At 38.4% G+C, this 18,062-nt stretch overlaps 1 long non-coding RNA gene across 1 annotated transcript in view; it reads right to left on the bottom strand.

Moving 5' to 3' along the window:
• Nucleotides 1–18,062, bottom strand: part of LOC135050156 (uncharacterized) — an 876,439-nt gene that overhangs the window by 170,637 nt on the left and 687,740 nt on the right. Inside the window, exon 9 of the long non-coding RNA XR_010241558.1 lies at nt 5,269–5,339. This is a non-coding gene — a long non-coding RNA (uncharacterized LOC135050156). The remainder of the gene's footprint in view (nt 1–5,268; nt 5,340–18,062) is intronic.

Below are 18,062 nucleotides of genomic sequence, written 5' to 3'. Positions count from 1 at the left end.
ATCATTTCAGTAGTTAGCTTATGCAGGAGAACAGAGTGCTCCACCTCTTGGTGTAAACTTTTCTAAAATCATAATCAGAAATCATTTCGATATAAATAAATGTCTTGAAATTAGTGACTAAATTTTGAAAGTTATTTTAATTTTCTGTTTGTATAAATTCTGCAAATGACCATATTAGCTAAAATAAAAAATAAAAAGTGTTGAACTGGATTCACTTGAACCAATCAAATTTTTTTTTTTTTTTTGGGGGGGGGGGGGGATTTCTCAGCCCCCCCAAAAAAAGTTAAAGAATTAAAGTTAAAGAAAGTTCTTAAGCAATTCAAGAGCCCATACAGTATAAAAATGCAGTATATACTATTTCTTTAGTTCTAAATATACAGATGTAAACACATCTGCATTTCATAACATAATAATGCCACAAAAGACTACAATCTACAATGTGAAGGTTACACAGAGTTTAAACCAGTAAGAAAGCAAAAAGATTGACAAGTTAGAACATTTTTATAGTAAACCCAAAACATATCACTCTGCCCCCAAGTCTTATCCAGACTAAGGTCCAAATGTAATAGCCTGCAATTTGCCAGGTTTTTGCCAATTTAGCCTTGATATTTTACCTTTAAAAAATGCTGCTCCAAATCTCGTAGCTAACTCAACAAAATCTAGGCACTTGTTGTAAATAGCAGGCTATTAAAATTAGGCCCAGAAGTATAGCCCTAACAAAAGTCAAGTGCATAAGCACAGTACTCAAACATTGGTGCTCTATATGTTAGTTTAGATATTTATTTGAAAATCTCCATCAAATCTTGTCGGAAAAAAAAAATCATATAGAATGAAAGGTAACCAAAGGAAATATCAACACAAATAGGTGCTTCTTGGAAAACTTGTGTTGTTCATATCCACAACAAAACATATATCTATGTTGGTATGCAGACTGCACCTCCTTTATGCTTGGAGAGATAAAACCAGGAAGGTACAGTCTGAGCCTGGAGGCATGATGTGCAGTATCAATAGGATCAATTAAAAAATCATGATGATGGAAGCGATGTTCTAATTTGTTCCCTAGCATTTCTTCCTCCACTGAGTATGCGTGACCTTTTCATTCTTTCAAAAACTGCGCATACATGACCTTTTCCTAACTCACCAACATGAATGAGGGAAAATAATATTGATCCTTGAGAAGACTGATATAATTTTCACAATTATTCTCTGAATTAAATACCGATCCAAAAGATCGAAACGGGACCATAGACTGACCCTTCCTAGCCCGAGTTTTTGTGTAATTGTGAACTAAGAGAGATCCGTACAGACACAAAGGTGGGCTTGTCAGTAGCTGTATCACTTGTGGGTGCACACACTGTTCGCCAACAATAGCTAGCTACTGCTGATTGGCTGATTGTGGATTCACCTCTGAAACTTGTAGTGTTGCCTTCGTTGCTATATTTATATTAGCTTGTGGGCATATTTTAGAATACATGTTTTGCTGCCTTCTATTAGTACATGAGAATTAAAAAACACTTTAAAAATAATAATAAATTGTTAAAAACACTTTTCTTGAGCTTAAGAAACTCTGAGGTAGATGTATGAAACAGTGAAAAGAGTGCAGACGTAAGCCAGTGAAGAAGTTGCCCATGGCAACCAATCAGCTTTGAGGTAATGTCTTTCAAGTGCATTCTATAAAATTATATGTAGTAGGTGATTGGTTGCCATGGGCAACTTCTCCACTGGCTCACTTCTCCACTCTCTTCACTACTTCATACATTTACCCTTCTGTTCAGTGTACGTGTATCTGTATTTAAAACTAGCAAGATTAAGTGAAATAACCATTGTTGATTCCCAAATACTCTACATCTGGCAACATTTCCATCTACCTTTCCTCCACCCCGTCTCCCAGTTTACAGTGTATCCTATTGCTCACGAATGGATCTTTCAGTGGAAAGCAATCCACTCTTGAACATTATTAAAATACAGATGAGAGGAAAAATTCTCACCATCCCTCACTGCTGTTAATGTATGGTAATTGTTTAACACTACTTAATTACAGAGATTCACTGAGGAATTTACATTTGTTGAAGGATTTTACTTATTCTTGAAATAATAACTTTCCTCTCTGTTTTTAAAATTGATACTTGTTTTATTGTCTGGATATTTCCTAGTTATAAAACATCTCCCAGTCTAGAATGTTTAGAAGATTGACAATTTGTAGTCTGTGACAGCCAATTAGCAGACATCTGTAAGATAAATTATGCAGTACAATAGTTTGTTCAAACAGCAATCACATTAAAAATATAGTTGTGATTTTAACATGAATCACTCTGGCAAGCTATGGAAAGAATCTACATACAGGCCCTTTCTCCTTGTTTTGTTTCTTCAAACTGCTATTAATGACTGATAATTGTTAATATTTCCACACTATTATATGAAACCATGGCAACCACAGTAACGTGTCAAGTGATGTAGTGAGCAGGGAGACTTTGGTAAGCCCCAAACTGTTTTCACTGTGAAGTATTCCCCTCCTTCTCTCCATATGTGATCACATGATATGCTCATAGTCTGAGACCCTGTGTAGTCTCTGGCAGCCATAACTGTGTGCCTTTCAGAGTGATTTTGGATTTTGAAAAGGAGATACATTATTTGTAGGAGAATGTTGGAGAAAAATGATGCATACTTAAAAGGTACTTAACTGGTTATTTAATGAACTAGTACAAATATTTATGTATAACATAAAATACTTGCAATATTGCAACTTTTGCAATATACAAGGTAAAGGTTTAGCACACAACTGAACACAGTGGTTTTGTCTTAGATGATGGCGATTCCTTGATGGTTCAAGTGAGCTCCAAGGAAAGCTAGAAGGTTGTACAGTTAACTCCCATGGTGTCATTCTAAACCATACAACCTACTACCTCAACCTGGATGCACACAGTTTCCAATGCAGTCCGTGTCTTCATTTCTTCAGAGCCTTACGCAGTTGTGAAGCTGCCCTCTTTTCAAATCACTGAAGTGGTGTTAAACCAACAAATATCACATGCATTGACTGTATAACTGTTTCTACATTTATTCATCATACAAAAAACAACTGAAAATGTAACAATGAACCCAACTATTTTTAAATATGAAACATGTTTAAAGCTAACAGACTAAAAAGTTAAGTACTGTACTTAGCTGCAAAGGGGAAAACGTGTATTACAGGTGGTAGCATTGTTTCATAAAAAATATAAAAAAGAAGAAGTTTAATGATAAAAAAAAACACCTAAACAAGAAATAAAAATAAGACATGTAAGTACCTCAGAAATGTAAGCACCTATAACTTAAAATCAGCATAAGCAGCTACAATATATTCTGTATATACCACTGGTATACTTTGTAAATGTGATATTTAAGTATTACAATAAATAACTTTATAAAATATAACCCAGTAAAATACTTATATACTAGACACCGATAACAGGCATATAAACAAATAGTTAACAAGATAGATAAACAGAAGATACGAAGATAGACAGACAGAGAGATTGACAGACAGGTAGATAGACTGACATATAGATAGATAGATAGATAGATAGATAGATAGATAGATAGATAGATAGATAGATAGATAGATAGATAGATAGCTGCTATAGAAAATACAAAGGTATATGGTTAAAAAAAAAAGTTAAATTACATTTTGGCAAGTTCTGTAAACTTTTGGCTCAAATGTCTTCAGATTAAGAAGTGTGTGGACTCAGAACCTCAATCACACAGACCCACAGAAACGAGCTTGAGCAGAACAATTCACCACAAGATCGGATCTACGGGTTGATGTTATTAGGCAAGAAAACTACTACATAAGATGATTTTTGCTGATAATGACAAAACAAACACACACGTGTGTATATATATATATATATATATATACAAATGAAAGGGCGGCACTCACGAGTCCTTTTAAGAAGAATAATTCAGACAGACAGCGTCTCAAGGCGCTGTCCGTCTGAATTATTCTTCTTAAAAGGACTCGTGAGTGGCGCCCTTTCATTTGTGTGCATATTGGAGTTTGCAGCTCCATGGATGGCACCCGAGCAACGTAACAGGCTGGTCAGTTATGTGAGTGCCGACTCAATTGTTGGATATATATATATATATATATATATATATATATATATATATATATAAAAGTGACAGCAATTTATTCATACTTTGAATGAAAGTTATCCACATCATAATAAAAGTTTCATGCCAAAGTGAATATTCTTTATATTATTATTATTATTATTATTATTATTATTATTATTATTATTATGTATGAATAATAATAGTAGATTGTAGCCATAACTATGAATCTCCAAAACATCAGAGCAGAAACATACAGTATATAGTACTGGACAAGTAATAAGGTGCAATTAAGTAATATAACATTTTAAGTCAATAATTGGCATCTGGAACATATATATTTTACCCACTGTGTTATAAGGTACATTTTTTTTTTATATAAATAATAGTTCATGACTTTTCAGTATCACAGCTCAGGTTAAAAAATGCTACATATCCATTTTATTGAACAACTGCCCATCCTCAAGCCACAGCAAAAGATATAGAGTGATTGCCATCAGCAATAATGATACTGTATAACCTCACACACCCTTAACAATGCATTATGGGACATAGGGGGAGATTTATTAAGCCTGATGAAGTGATAAAGTGGAAGGTGATAACGCACCAGCCAATCAGCTCCTAACTGTCATTTTTCAAACCCAGCCTGTAACATGGAAGTTAGGAGCTGATTGGCTGGTGCGTTTTCACCTTCCACTTTATCACTTTACCAGGTTTAATAAATCTGCACCATAGTTCCTACAAGCCATACAGATAGTCTACAGCTATGTATTCAGCACATGTTCCATAGCACACAAGCACTTGTCTTTTGTGAACAATTTTCAGCTCTGAAACATATTAGTTCTCTTGAGATGCATTACAAAATAGTAATACAGTATATAGAAATGTTATGAGAATGTATTCTATAACAGATGCTTAAAACTGACAGAAGTCTGCACAACGACAGAAATTTACTCTGTATTCCAAGATTTAACTATCACAAAATAAAAGCAAACACACATACATATTTATACACTTGTCAACTATTATGAAGTGTGTTGGCAGTATGAGACTTAGAAATTGCTGGTTTAAAAAAAAAGAAACATATTCTAAGATATTGATGTTGCTAATTCAGAAATGAAAATCGCGGCAGACACAAGGCCATTTTCAGAATTTACGAAGAAATGGCTGGCTGGTTACCTTTTTGTTGGTGTTCTGCAAACTTGTTGCCTTCATCCATTCATTTGATCAACTTCATTTTTGTTTCCTTGCTAAAATGATGAGAAACATTTAGCATAAAAGTTCCACACCATGATAAAAAACATTTTTTTTTAAAAAGAACATCTTTAGGACAATACAAATATGAATTTTTGTCACGTTAAATGTGCACACTTTTAATCTAATACAGCATTATGATGATAAAAAGAACAACAAATAGACATCATATACTATGTACCCTATATATATATATATATATATATATATATATATATATATATATATATATCAGGTCCAGAAAACGGTCTGTTATTTAATAGATTTCAGAGAAAAGTTAAAACTTAACACTGTTTTCAAAAACAGTGTGACTATTGACTGATTGTAAGTTCTCTTTTGCATTAAAAAAGCATGTTTTCAGCTGTACGGAAAGCATTTCCAGATAATGTGGCTGGGAGATGCTTTCTAGGTAAGCGTACAAAATATAATACTTAAACAAATATCAGCACAATAAAACATTTCTAACAAGTGTGACATGTGCAGTAAAAGGGAGGCAGTCCTATTGTATGAGTATACAAGTGCCATAGTTAGGACAAATCGTATCACTCACTGCCTCCCTCTTACTCCCCGATTTATTTATTTCTCATTTTATTTTATAGTATTATAAAAATGTTTTATAGAGGTCTAAAAAAAAGTATGCATTCCTGTGTGATAGTTGCAAAACTGTAATAAAAACAGCAATATTTCAAGGGTTCGTAATTAATTTATATGTGGACATTACATTATTTTGAGTCAAAGGAATATATATATATATATATATACATATATGTAAAAGTAATAACTCAACCCATCAGAATTTTCACTCACCTAAAAACATAGTCTAATAAAATAATAATTGCTGAGATTAATCAAGCAAGTGAAATGCAATTTAATCTAAAGTAAAAAATAATAACCTGTATTCCTTAACTAACCAGGCAAGACGATTATATATAATGTAGCCTTGGTAATATTTTAGAACCCTGAACACAATCTACGTTCTGGATATACACTTTAAGAGGAATTTTTTTTTTCACATATAGTTTTTTTTAACAATTGTAAAACATCCTGCCGATGTAATGAAAAGACTAGATACTGTAGTTATTTTACTTAATATTATTTTTTATTTTTCATTAGACGGTCTTCAGATACGTTTTAAACAGTTATTACACCTTGGTTCACGACTTACAATGGTATTGAAAACATATGTTCTGTTGTGAAAGTAACATAATTAGTTTAGAAATACTTTCGACTCTTTCCGATATAAAAAGAAAAAAAGAAAAAATAACTATAAAATATCAACGTAACTTTTAGTATTTTAAAAATAATATATGCATTTTCCCACAATTAAAGCAACACAATAGGCTGAAGCAAGTTTAAAGAAAAAATGGTGACGACAGCCTGGTACAGTATGAATATGAATAGAAAGTAATAGGAGAATAAAATAATATATACCTGCAACAATTAAAGGGATTATCTCACTGCTGAAGAACGTATTGCCACTTCCATGGAATTTAAATGAATCAAATTAAAACAAAACTTTAGCACTCGTCTTTTGCATATACATTTGGTATATATATATATATATATATAAAAATATATAAACTTAAGTTTTCTATCTTTCCAGTCACTTCTTAAGAAGAACGATGGTTTATTTATTTTTTTGGTATTTAAATTCTTCTCAGAATTCCAGGCACAAAGCACTGCACAAAATCAGCACCAATTCTTACCGCAACAATCTGCAGTGGAGGTGGAAAAACCCAGAAAATACATGTAGCCTGCTCGCATTTTATAAACAGGGAATGCAAGGATCTGCTGGAGCAAGGGGGCCACAGAGGCATGCTGCCAGTAATCTTCACTGTGGAGCAATGAGCTCATATTGAATGCTGTCACCCTGTTTGTCTGTTTCCAATGCCTGCTCATTACACATTACAGGTTTTTTTTTTGTTGAAGCAAGTGTAATATTCAATCAGATGGGCGATAAATTGCATATCCTCAAAAAAAAAAAAAAAAAAACTTAAACGCAAAATGAATTGGTGATAATAATATTTATATTGTCTATTCCTGTATAAAGATAACTAGCAAAAATTTATCAGGCGTGAAAGGGACAGCCTCTTGGTGGCCTGCCAAGAAGCCAGAATAAAGGCAAAGTTGTGCTTCAAAGCCGAATCGCTTGCTGAGCCTGGCTAAAGTCAAGTATTAAGATCCGCCATTTTCGGAGCCATGGAAAAAAATAGGAGGGGGGGGGGGGCGCAAAGTCAGCGCAGATGTTGCTATCCAAGACCCCTTTGGCATCCACAGAAAATCTCAGCCGTAAGGTCACATGATCCTCTGCCAAGTCAGGAGTGCATTCCCATAAGCGACTCTGGTGAAATTGCGAAGGCAGCTATTGTCTAGCTTACTGTACACCCTGAGCTCAGCCCACTCTTCATTAAATTAGCTGGAGAGAAGAAAAAAAAACGCATCACCTTTGGGGTTTGGGAGTCATGGAAACATCTACCTGGCAAACTGCCCGCTTTCTCTGCCCATGAGCCGGAGATGGAATCGTGGCTGTTTAATAGGATGATGACTCGGAATGCAAAGTTGCCCAGAGTGAATCTGATTCATTCTCGCAGAAACTCTTAAAGCCACTTAAGAGCAAAAGAGAGCAAGCGACGGGAAAAAATTACTAAATCGTCTTGCCTGTTTTAAGAAAATGTTTTAAAATGTTGTCTTCGAAATTCCTAAAAAAAAAAAAAAAAAATCTTGCTGTGCCATGTCAAGTCGCCTGACTGCATTAACCTCTTTAGTGCCTTCAACGCACAAGATCCTGAGTTACAGATTTAGCTGTGCTGTACAAAACTACTTTTCTAGCTGTGGCTGCTTTTGTAAGAAGACGACCTGTAACATGCAAGACAGCAAAAACTTTATCCCGTGCCTAGAAGAGTTAAATCAGGCAATTATTCCCTTCTGTCATTGAAGGGGTGAGCCACAGTAGCTGCCAATAGCTTGTTCTTTTCAGAGTTGCTCGAGTATTGTATAACAGATCCTTTCAAATCTTGTTTGGTGTCGTCCGACTTCAAGTTCCTTATAAAGTAGGTGTACAGCAATAGCCAGTGGCAAGACAGTGCATGACAAATACAGTATTGCAGTATGTTTTCTTGAAGTTGTACACCGCAAAGTCTGTTTAGATGCCAGGATTACGATGAAGCAAGGCTGAAAGGCCCCTCCCAATTTGAGCTTTAAAGTTACCATCCCTCCAGAAACATAAATAGGTAACAACCACAAAGCCTTGCAATAAAAATATATTCATGCCTCCAATACGTGGGATAAAGATAGGGTCATGTCGTGGCTTTCAGAAGTCTAAATCCAGATTGTCGCTATGAAAACTAGAATGGCGCCTAGCCAAGACAGTGCTGTCAGGCCTTAAAATGACAGTGCAATTAGAGAAAGCACTCAAAACTGGGAACGGAATGGTTCAGATCAAGCATGCAGTGTTACAATGCTTGCATCTAATTAGTTTACTGCAAAGTACATAAGCGAGGTTGGTATTCATTTATTAACGAGTAGTCTTTCTTGTTAACACTATGTTTGCACTAAAACTCAATGAGCCACATACGCAACAGTCAAACTATTTTCAATCCTCACACACATTAAGAGCTTAGTAACTTTGTATTAGTGATTGCAAACAGGTGCCTTCGTGACTTAGAAAAAGTTCATCTGCAGACCCACTAGGACACCATCTAGTGGCTGAGTCACAATGTGCATATGGGATGCGTCAAGCATAAACTGACAGCGCCCATACTGTATAGACTCTATTTTACAAATAGTTGGTTAAATAGCTGTATTTAGGATAAGAGAGCATACGTCAGAAAGAAAAATTGGGGGGACGGACAAAGACAATGTTTTTAAATATGCCCCAGAATTCTGCCATTTTGCTAACTAGCAACCACGGAAGAGGATCTAGAGCACTCTATGGAGAGGCTTATTTAAGCACCGCAAACAGATCATAATTTGAGACCTACCTAATAAACAATTAAATGAAACTTCTTGGTTGAGCTAGTATTTGAAGTAGACATCTCACATGCAGAGAGTAAGCAGCCATGTTTTGTGCCATTATATGATCAGGCCAGGTGTTTCACTGCCCATTCTGCTGTCTGGAAACCTTCTCATTGCAGATACAAACTTCTTAAAACATTTGCACTGTACAGTAGAAGCAAGTGATAAGCATCATGAATGGCCAAATACATATTATGAACGTTGAACCCACACATACTATTTTCAAGGTGGGTATAGGAATCATTGTACTGAGTACTGAGATTTAAGCGGAGGTCATTTATTGCAGTATAGTACAGGAGCATTCCAAATCCCTCTACCGTTGGGCCATTCGGTACAATCGGTGTTAAGTACCTAGATTTCCACCAACATGCATGTGTCTGCCATGCAAGATGGCATAACTTGTGGAGTAGCAGACATTGGCGCTTGTTTATGGGTGGAGTTGAATCTAGTGAGGACCTTCCTTTGCTAATTGCAGAGTCATTTTATGAAAATGTCCCCGTTTTGATGGGCATGTCCCAATTTGTGGTCTCTGTCTCATCATTCAAATAAGGTCGCATTATCCTGTTCTGGCCTGAAGTTAAGGGTACAACAGAGAGTAGGCACACCTAACACTAAGCTGGGCAGAGCATCTAGATGCAGTAGTGGAGAACCATGGCCCTGTGCTGTGTGCATTCAATGTGCTTCACAAATAAGGGTCGCTCTATAATTAGAATGAAACTATAACTTTCATTTGGGGTTCCTCAACACAGAAATCACACCTTAAAATTGTGTCAAATATATGGTACAATAAGCAACAGGTCATAGCCCGCCTCAGATATAGACTAAAGTTACACGCCCATATAAAGTAAATACGGGACTACTGTACAGTTGAAAAATGACATTTTACGCAGCATAAATATAAACGTACAACACATTAATATTGTTTACAAATGTCGTGACAACAATGGATAATAGAAGCAGATTCCCTGAACTCACCATATAGCATGCGATTTTAACGGTAGCAGTTTTTGCTAAACTACCAACTCTGTATAACCCCCTTAGTCCGAAAGGAGAATTTACTGCCTGATGGCTATATTGTGCCCATTTTGAAACAGCTTGAAAAAGAAAAAGTTCCAAGTTTTGTCTGGAAGTTAATGCACAAAATATAACCTTTCCAAATCTGCTGGGAAACTTGAGAGAAATGCCAAATTTCTGAGGTCAAGTTTTGCAAAGCATTATAAACTAAACCCCCATGAGAAACATGTTCTATAGCCCTGGTTCTCAATTCTAGTACTCAAGTACCCCAACAGGTAATTTGTTCAGGCTTTCTGCCTGTGGACACTTGAGATAATTAGTGGTCCAGCAAAAAACAAAAACAAAAGATAACTCTACCTGAACGTGATTACAGAAATCCAGAAAACATGACCTACAGGGGTTACTTCAGGGACTGAGGGACTGAGGTACTGTACTTGAGTAGTGTTCATTCTAGCACCCTGCACCTTTCAAAATCCGTGCAGTTCACCGTTCCTGCCTGGGGTGTCACTCTCTGCTCTGGTGCTTCTCAGCACACTCTGATCTGTTACTCAGTGCTGTGATACAGACCTGTGTGTGCTGAGAAGCACCAGAGCAGAGAGCGACACCCCAGGCAAGAAAGAGGAACTGCACAGGATTTGAAAGGCGCAGGGTTCTAGAATGTACACTACTTGAGGTCAGACGTACTTGAGGGTTGGAGTTGAGAACCCCTTTCTAGAGTTATAACTGAGTGCTGGCAGATAAGCAGGATAATACAAAATTAAATGCTGGTAAGTATGTAATAACATTAGTATGGACAACTAATCACTCAAGTAACCAAGAAACACAGATCAAAATCATTTCAATGTTTCAACCCTCGATTAAAGTAACAAAGCAGTGCACAAAAATGGAGCGTGGCCTGTGGAAAAGGGGGTCGTGGCTTCACGGGAGTACTACGATCGCGAGCCTCACCCCATTTTCGTTACCGAGAGGGTAAGCCCAGCGCTCTGTGAACTGCTGACCATGTCCTCAGTCCACCGCGGGACACTATATACAGTATGTATGTGTGTGTGAGAGTGTGTGTGTGTAGGGTGGGGGTTATGTTTGTTTTAGCATTAACATAATATCTTTAAAAATACGGCCATTCTTGACCGACATCCTGCACCTTTGGCAAACTTAGACCCTATTACATATACCCCCAGATGTTGAATACTAATACAGATACTAATACAAAAAAAACAACACACCACAAAAAAACAAACAAATGCATGGGCCTTTAAAACCCAATATGGTTCCCAACATGCAAAAATTGAGAAATTTATAAAAAAAAAAAAAATTGGCACATTTTACAGAAAGACTCCTTTTTATCTACGGTTTTACTCCACAAGCCAAGATTTATATATATATAGAAAAGTGGACAGCATATAAGAAAAGGCTTCCACCGCTGTGGTAGTTTTAAATTAATCCATCTCTGACTTTCTTACTTGCCACACCACAAACGTCATCAGCATAATGGAATGCACTTGTGGCCTGTGCTATGTAACACGTACATCAAGGGCCCTGAAAACAAAAAATGGCTGAACATATACAAGACATCAAAAAAGTATTAGTGACTCATTAACTATCTGAACAGTTTTTTAAAAGTACATGGATGTTCCACCAATCACATCAAAAGTTTTATGGGTATAGTAAACGTATAGTAAAAACAATTTAGGGTACTAGAGATAAGGAATATAAACTTGTACGGAATGAACTAAAGTGTATATACAACATCAAAACCATTATCCCAGAAGGTCTAAACAAAGACTTTCAGCTTAAATGGTTCTTTCAAACCTCTCCAATATATTTATATTGTTATATATTTTTATTTTATTTTCTTACCCCATTTTTCATACCATTTTTCTCTTTTATGTCTCATCAGTTATTATGACACATCATACTAATTTTTATACCTATTTTATACAATATCATATTTTAAAATAGCATTCTTTTATAATGTTATGCATTGCACACGGGCATGCTCGAGGCCCCCATGGACCCCGGGGGCCCATGTGCAATTCATACACTGCACCCATTATAAATATACGCCAGTGATGGCTTGGCACATGATTTCTACTCTACACTCCACTACAATATGACTGTTAACATCTTCCAAATCTACTAATATGACAAGCGTACTATGAAAATACTTCCACATGTAAACCCTATAGGAATACATGGGTGCCGTACTAAGCCATTGCTTGGCGTGCTAAGGTGCACCCATGCCTCTGTGCAGTGCTTATGCCCATGTGGGCGTGCCGCAGGCTGGGTGAGTGGTTACATATTTATATAACTATTTTAAGAGCTGTAGCAATTAGAGATGTGCGCCTGGCCATTTTTCGGGTTTTTTTTTTTTCCCGTGTTTTGGTCTTGGATTGGTCTTGCCAAAACCGGCCTTGCGTGTTCTGGTTTTGGTTCTACTTTTGTTTTGTTTTTTTAACCAGAAAAACAGTTAACATCACAGAATTTGGAGGTGTTATTGTTCCCACAGTATTATTAACCTCAATAACATTAATTTCCACTCATTTCCAGAGTATTTTGAACACCTCACAGCTCACAATATTGTTTTTATCCAGTTTAGGCCAAAAGGTTGCACCAAGGTAGCTGGATGACTGAGCTTAGCGACAGAAGTGGGTGACACAAACACCTGGCACATCTAGGAGTGGCACTGCGGTGGCAGACAGGATGGCAGTTTTAGAAACTATGCCCAAAAAATGCTCCAAAGACCACATAACACAAAGAAATAAGGTGCAAGATGGAATTGTCCTTGGGCCTTCCCATCCACCTTTATGTTGTATACATTAAACAGGACATGCACAGTTTAACAAACCAATCATTTCAGTAACAGGAACCGTCATTTGTGGCTGAAATGTTTGGTTTGTTTGGGCCCCTACAAAACACATTTTTTGAAGGACTTCCTCTGTTAAGTAATTACTCTGAGGATGTTGATGATGAGGTGTTAATTACATTATAATCTTGTACAATAAATTTCATGTCTTTGCCGCAAATGACGTAACATGGAGGAGGTGCCTAGATGGCTAACATTCCTACCTCTACTAAACTTGGCCTCACAAATGGAGCAGATGCTTTCATATACATTGTCAGGATTGGGGTTAAAATAATCCCACACCCAAGAGGTGGCTTTTCAGGTATCGCAATGGCTTTCTTTTTATCACGGTCACCAACTGCAACCACCGGTGGCTAACATACACAAACAACATCATCATCAACATCCTCACTGTCAGATAGTACACACATATCCCCCTCATCCTGTCCCACTTCCACACACGAATCATCAATTTGCATGATGTCCTCATCAGATTCATCACCCTCCTCATTAGATTCATCACCATCTTTACTTGTACTGCTCACCACATGTTCAGGTGGTTCAGAAATGGTGGAAGGAGGTGAAAGAGGTGTCTCTATGAGGATAATGTGAGAAATGTCAGACTCACACATAGCTGACCCCTAAACGTGCCACAAGAATGTCTGATGGTTCCGATTCTGATTGCAGTTTGTCTTACTACCTCTGCAGCTAACTTTCTTTTTGATTTTTTTTCTATACCACTCTAAAATTAAATGATTTTACATACCCTGACTTAAGCCCTCTATGCCCCTGGGCATCTACCTTAACAGATAACGTTGATGGACTTGCATTGTCAATGTCATGACTAGTGGCAGCAGCTTCAGCACTAGTAGTAGCCTCCATTTCTATCAACACAAAGTGGGGTTGATCTTCAACGACAGCGTAGCACAAATTAGTCAGAAATATATATATAATAATTACACACCGCGGTTGACTTCACTGACTGTATCGCACAAATGAGTCAGAAATTTATATAATAATTACACACTGCGATTGACTTTACCGACAGCTTCGCACAATACGTGTATGAGTAGGAAATAATGGGGGTAATTCCAAGTTGATCGCAGCAGGAATTTAGTTAGCAATTTGGTAAAACCATGTTCACTGCAGGGGAGGCAGATATAACATGTGCAGAGAAAGTTAGATTTGGGTGGGGTGTGTTCAATCTGCAATCTAAATTGCAGTGTAAAAATAAAGCAGCCAGTATTTACCCTGCACAGAAATAAAATAACCCACCCAAATCTAACTCTCTCTGCACATGTTAAATCTGCCTCCCCTGCAGTGCACATGGTTTTGCCCAATTGCTAACTAAATTCCTGCTGCGATCAACTTGGAATTACCCCCAATATACGGTGGTCTGACAGGCAGTGTCACAGTACTTATGAAAATAAAATGTAAATTGTATAGTACACTGGGGTACAGCACAAACAAAAAATGTATATATATATATTTATAATTTTAGGCTTTTATTAGTTTCATTTTACACTGGGGCAGAGCCCCTGGATGGATGGACAGATCACCCCTTTCAGATACAGCAGACAGAGCACCCTTTTTCAGATACAGCTGACAGAGAGAGAGCACCCCTTTTTCATATACAGCACAGAGAGCACCCCCACCCACCGCACACCACACCTTGCTACGCCACGCTGTACTGACACGTCCGTCCAGTACACTCTACAATGCCGGAGTTAAGATGGTGCTGATGCGATAATCCGACAGCGAGATGATGACGTTTTGCCTCGATGGCGTAATCGAGGCGGGTGGGAAAACCCGAGCAGGCCTTGGATCGCAAAGTTCAGGAAAGTTCGGTTCCCCGCTCATCTCTTGTAGCCATATCGTCAGAATATAAATCATAAGGCGCATTATCATATGGTAAGGAATAGTAAGTACTGTAATGTAGATTCTAAAGTATTATAAATAGGTAGTCGGGACACCAGTTATCATCATAAATGGCGTGGCTGCAGGCAAAGACAGAATAGGCGGGTCACACAATGAGAAGAAATCTGCAGTGTGAGCTCCCCTCTGTCATAGGCGGTTATTCAAACCTGATCGCAGTTGTGCAAATACGCAAGCCGGGCAATTATCTATTGACTGCGCATATGTACGAATCGTAGTGTGCATGCGTGCAACAGTGAAAAAATCCAACAAATTTTTGGATCGCTAGCCATACGCAAGTTGATTGACTGGAAGCGAGCTTTTGGGGGTGGTAACTGGCCTTTTTCTGGGAGTGTCAGTAAAAACCCAGGCGTGGCCAAGCATTTTCAGGGAGGGTGTGTGACGTCACCTCTGGCCAGATCAGCCTGATTCTATCGCACTGTAGGAGTACAGTAAGTCCTGAGCTAAGCATAGACTGCACAGACTGGAAAAATCATTAGATGGTGAGTGAGTTGCGAACGGATTTGCAGCTGACCAGCGAATGTCGAGATTTTCACAAGGCGTACGCAGACTTGCACGGGGTGGGCTTTCAGGCTGCTTTGGTGGCGGGTTTCTGATCGCAGACCTCTGCAAATTCGCAGAGGAGAGATCAAGTCTGAATAACCGCCATAGTGTAACTCAGGGGGAGATGTACTAAGCCAAAGGTCTACAACCTGCGGCCCTCCAGCTGTTGTGGAACTACACATCCCAGCCTGCCCTGCCATTGTTTTAGCATGCCTTAATAGTAAAACTATGGCAGGGCATGCTGGGATGTTTCACAGCAGCTGGAGGGCCGCAGGTTGAAGACCCATGCACTAAGCAGTGAAAAGAGCGGAGAAGTGAGCCAGTGGAGAAGTTGCTGTTTTGGATAATTTTACAGTATGCAAATTATAAATGCTACTTCGATGCTGATTGGTTGACAAAGACAACTTCTCCACTGGCTCACTTCTCCACTCTTTTCACTGCTTAGTACATCTCCCCCAGTGTCCTAGCCTGTTCAGCACAGGCTGCCATCTCTACACCCCTTGTTGGAGTATATTAATAGTGTTAGTATTTGTATAGTACTAACACAAGCACTTATTTTTTTAGAGTTTGTCACGTCACAGTTTTTTGTTTGGGGTTTAGGTGAGACCCTTATGGGCCACCCCCTCCCCTAAGTTGCCGAGGCACTCTCCTTTTGGGGAGGGCCAGAGGCTGTATTCGATCCCCAGGGGGAAGCTTCGGCCAACCTTGGGGATACACGAGGGTCCCTCTGCGCTTCGGCAAGGGGGGACTCACAGTCCCTTTTTTCCCTCAGTAGGCCTTTTGGCTCTGAGGGTTAGGGGAGTAATGGGGCCCTTCTCCTTTCGGAAAGGGTCCAAGAACCTATGCCCCCAGCACGTTTGGTCACAGACACCTGGGTGATGACGCCACGCACCTCGGGCTTCAAGTAAAAAAAAACTAAAAAAACTACTATTAAAATCAGCCTTACACCTTAGGGTATACTAGTGCTTGTAGAACTACAAGTGGCAGCATACTCCTGGTTGTTATAGCATGCCAGTGATTATAGAAGTACAAGCATCAACATGCTCTGGTGCCTGCCGGATAACATGTATCAATGAACATGATTTGGATTTTTTATTTTAAATATATAAATAAATCTAACACTACAAGGGTCCTTGCTGATTATCATAATCATTATCACAGATCTATTATTCTGTTTTATTTATTTGTTTAAAAGTTGGAAATGAGATCATGCCGTCCCCTTGTGCAGTGATGCTGTGATTCGCTGGTCTATGGGGAGAGGGCGGACTGTAATATTGGCCCCGCCTCCTCCATGTGAATTGCAGCATTATGTCACAAGGGGGTGGTGTCCAACGACCTAAAGTGCTCACTCTGCCCCCATCTGCTGCATCTCCCCTCAGGGCGAAAGTGTGGGTGTTTTATATACATATGTATGAGGCAAATTATATATATATATATTTTATTTTTAAAAAATTCTATATACACATACAGTATATAGAACTCCTGCCCCCCACAAATCTTGCATTTTCCCCTCTAGTGTATACTAAGTTTTACCATTGTTGGTCCTACATACAGTACAGTGCCCCCTCGATATACAGAAAGTGTACAGCTCTTGTGGAAACACTGGGAATCTCATTGTAATAGTGTCTAGTATATTCTACAAGATGAGAACATGTACCCGGACTGGGCGATGACGTACACTTTAATTGCTTTTAAAGTGTGGTGCCCAAGCAGCTTGACGGGACTGTGAACAATATGATTTCAGGCTGCAAGATGGAGGAAATAAGAGACCACTTAAGTTTGACCTCTGTACGGCAGCAAAGTGGTAATAGCGGTTGCCTGGTATAATTCAATACTGTGTGACTGATAGGGATTACATTATTACATGGAAATGCTGCCAGCGGGCCATACGTGCAGAAAAGAAGGGGGAAATGTACAATGTGAAATGGCTGCTTCGAGTGTCAGTGCTGTCGGAGGTCCCTCCCAGCATTCTGCGCTGTGTACTGCACCCTCTCCAGTACCTCGCATGGTGTGAGCACTCAGGGTCATATCAGGACACCGGGTGAAATATCTGCTTTATGGAACAAACTTCAGTGCTGGCTTTAAGACCACAATAAATTAGCCAAAGCTGAAACTGAATAATAGCTTGCAGTTACCATATAAGACAGACAGCTGGTAGCATACATTCTGCTCTCTCGTTGCTGAAAACATATTATAGCTGCTGGCAGGCAATGCAGTCCAAGTGGAAAATAAGTGTTATGTATGAGTATGGGAGCGCACTGCCTTACTAATACATGAAACCGTACTAGGTTATTAACATTACTTGCAGGGAATAATATACCATTGTGAGAGACCTCAAGCTAGTAAAAAAAAACAACAACAACAACAATGA

This window comes from Pseudophryne corroboree, chromosome 2, assembly GCF_028390025.1.
Source record: "Pseudophryne corroboree isolate aPseCor3 chromosome 2, aPseCor3.hap2, whole genome shotgun sequence".
Taxonomy (NCBI): Eukaryota; Metazoa; Chordata; class Amphibia; order Anura; family Myobatrachidae; genus Pseudophryne; species Pseudophryne corroboree.
The sequence above is the reverse complement of the archived record's forward strand: the minus strand, read 5'-3'. Positions and strand labels throughout refer to the sequence as shown.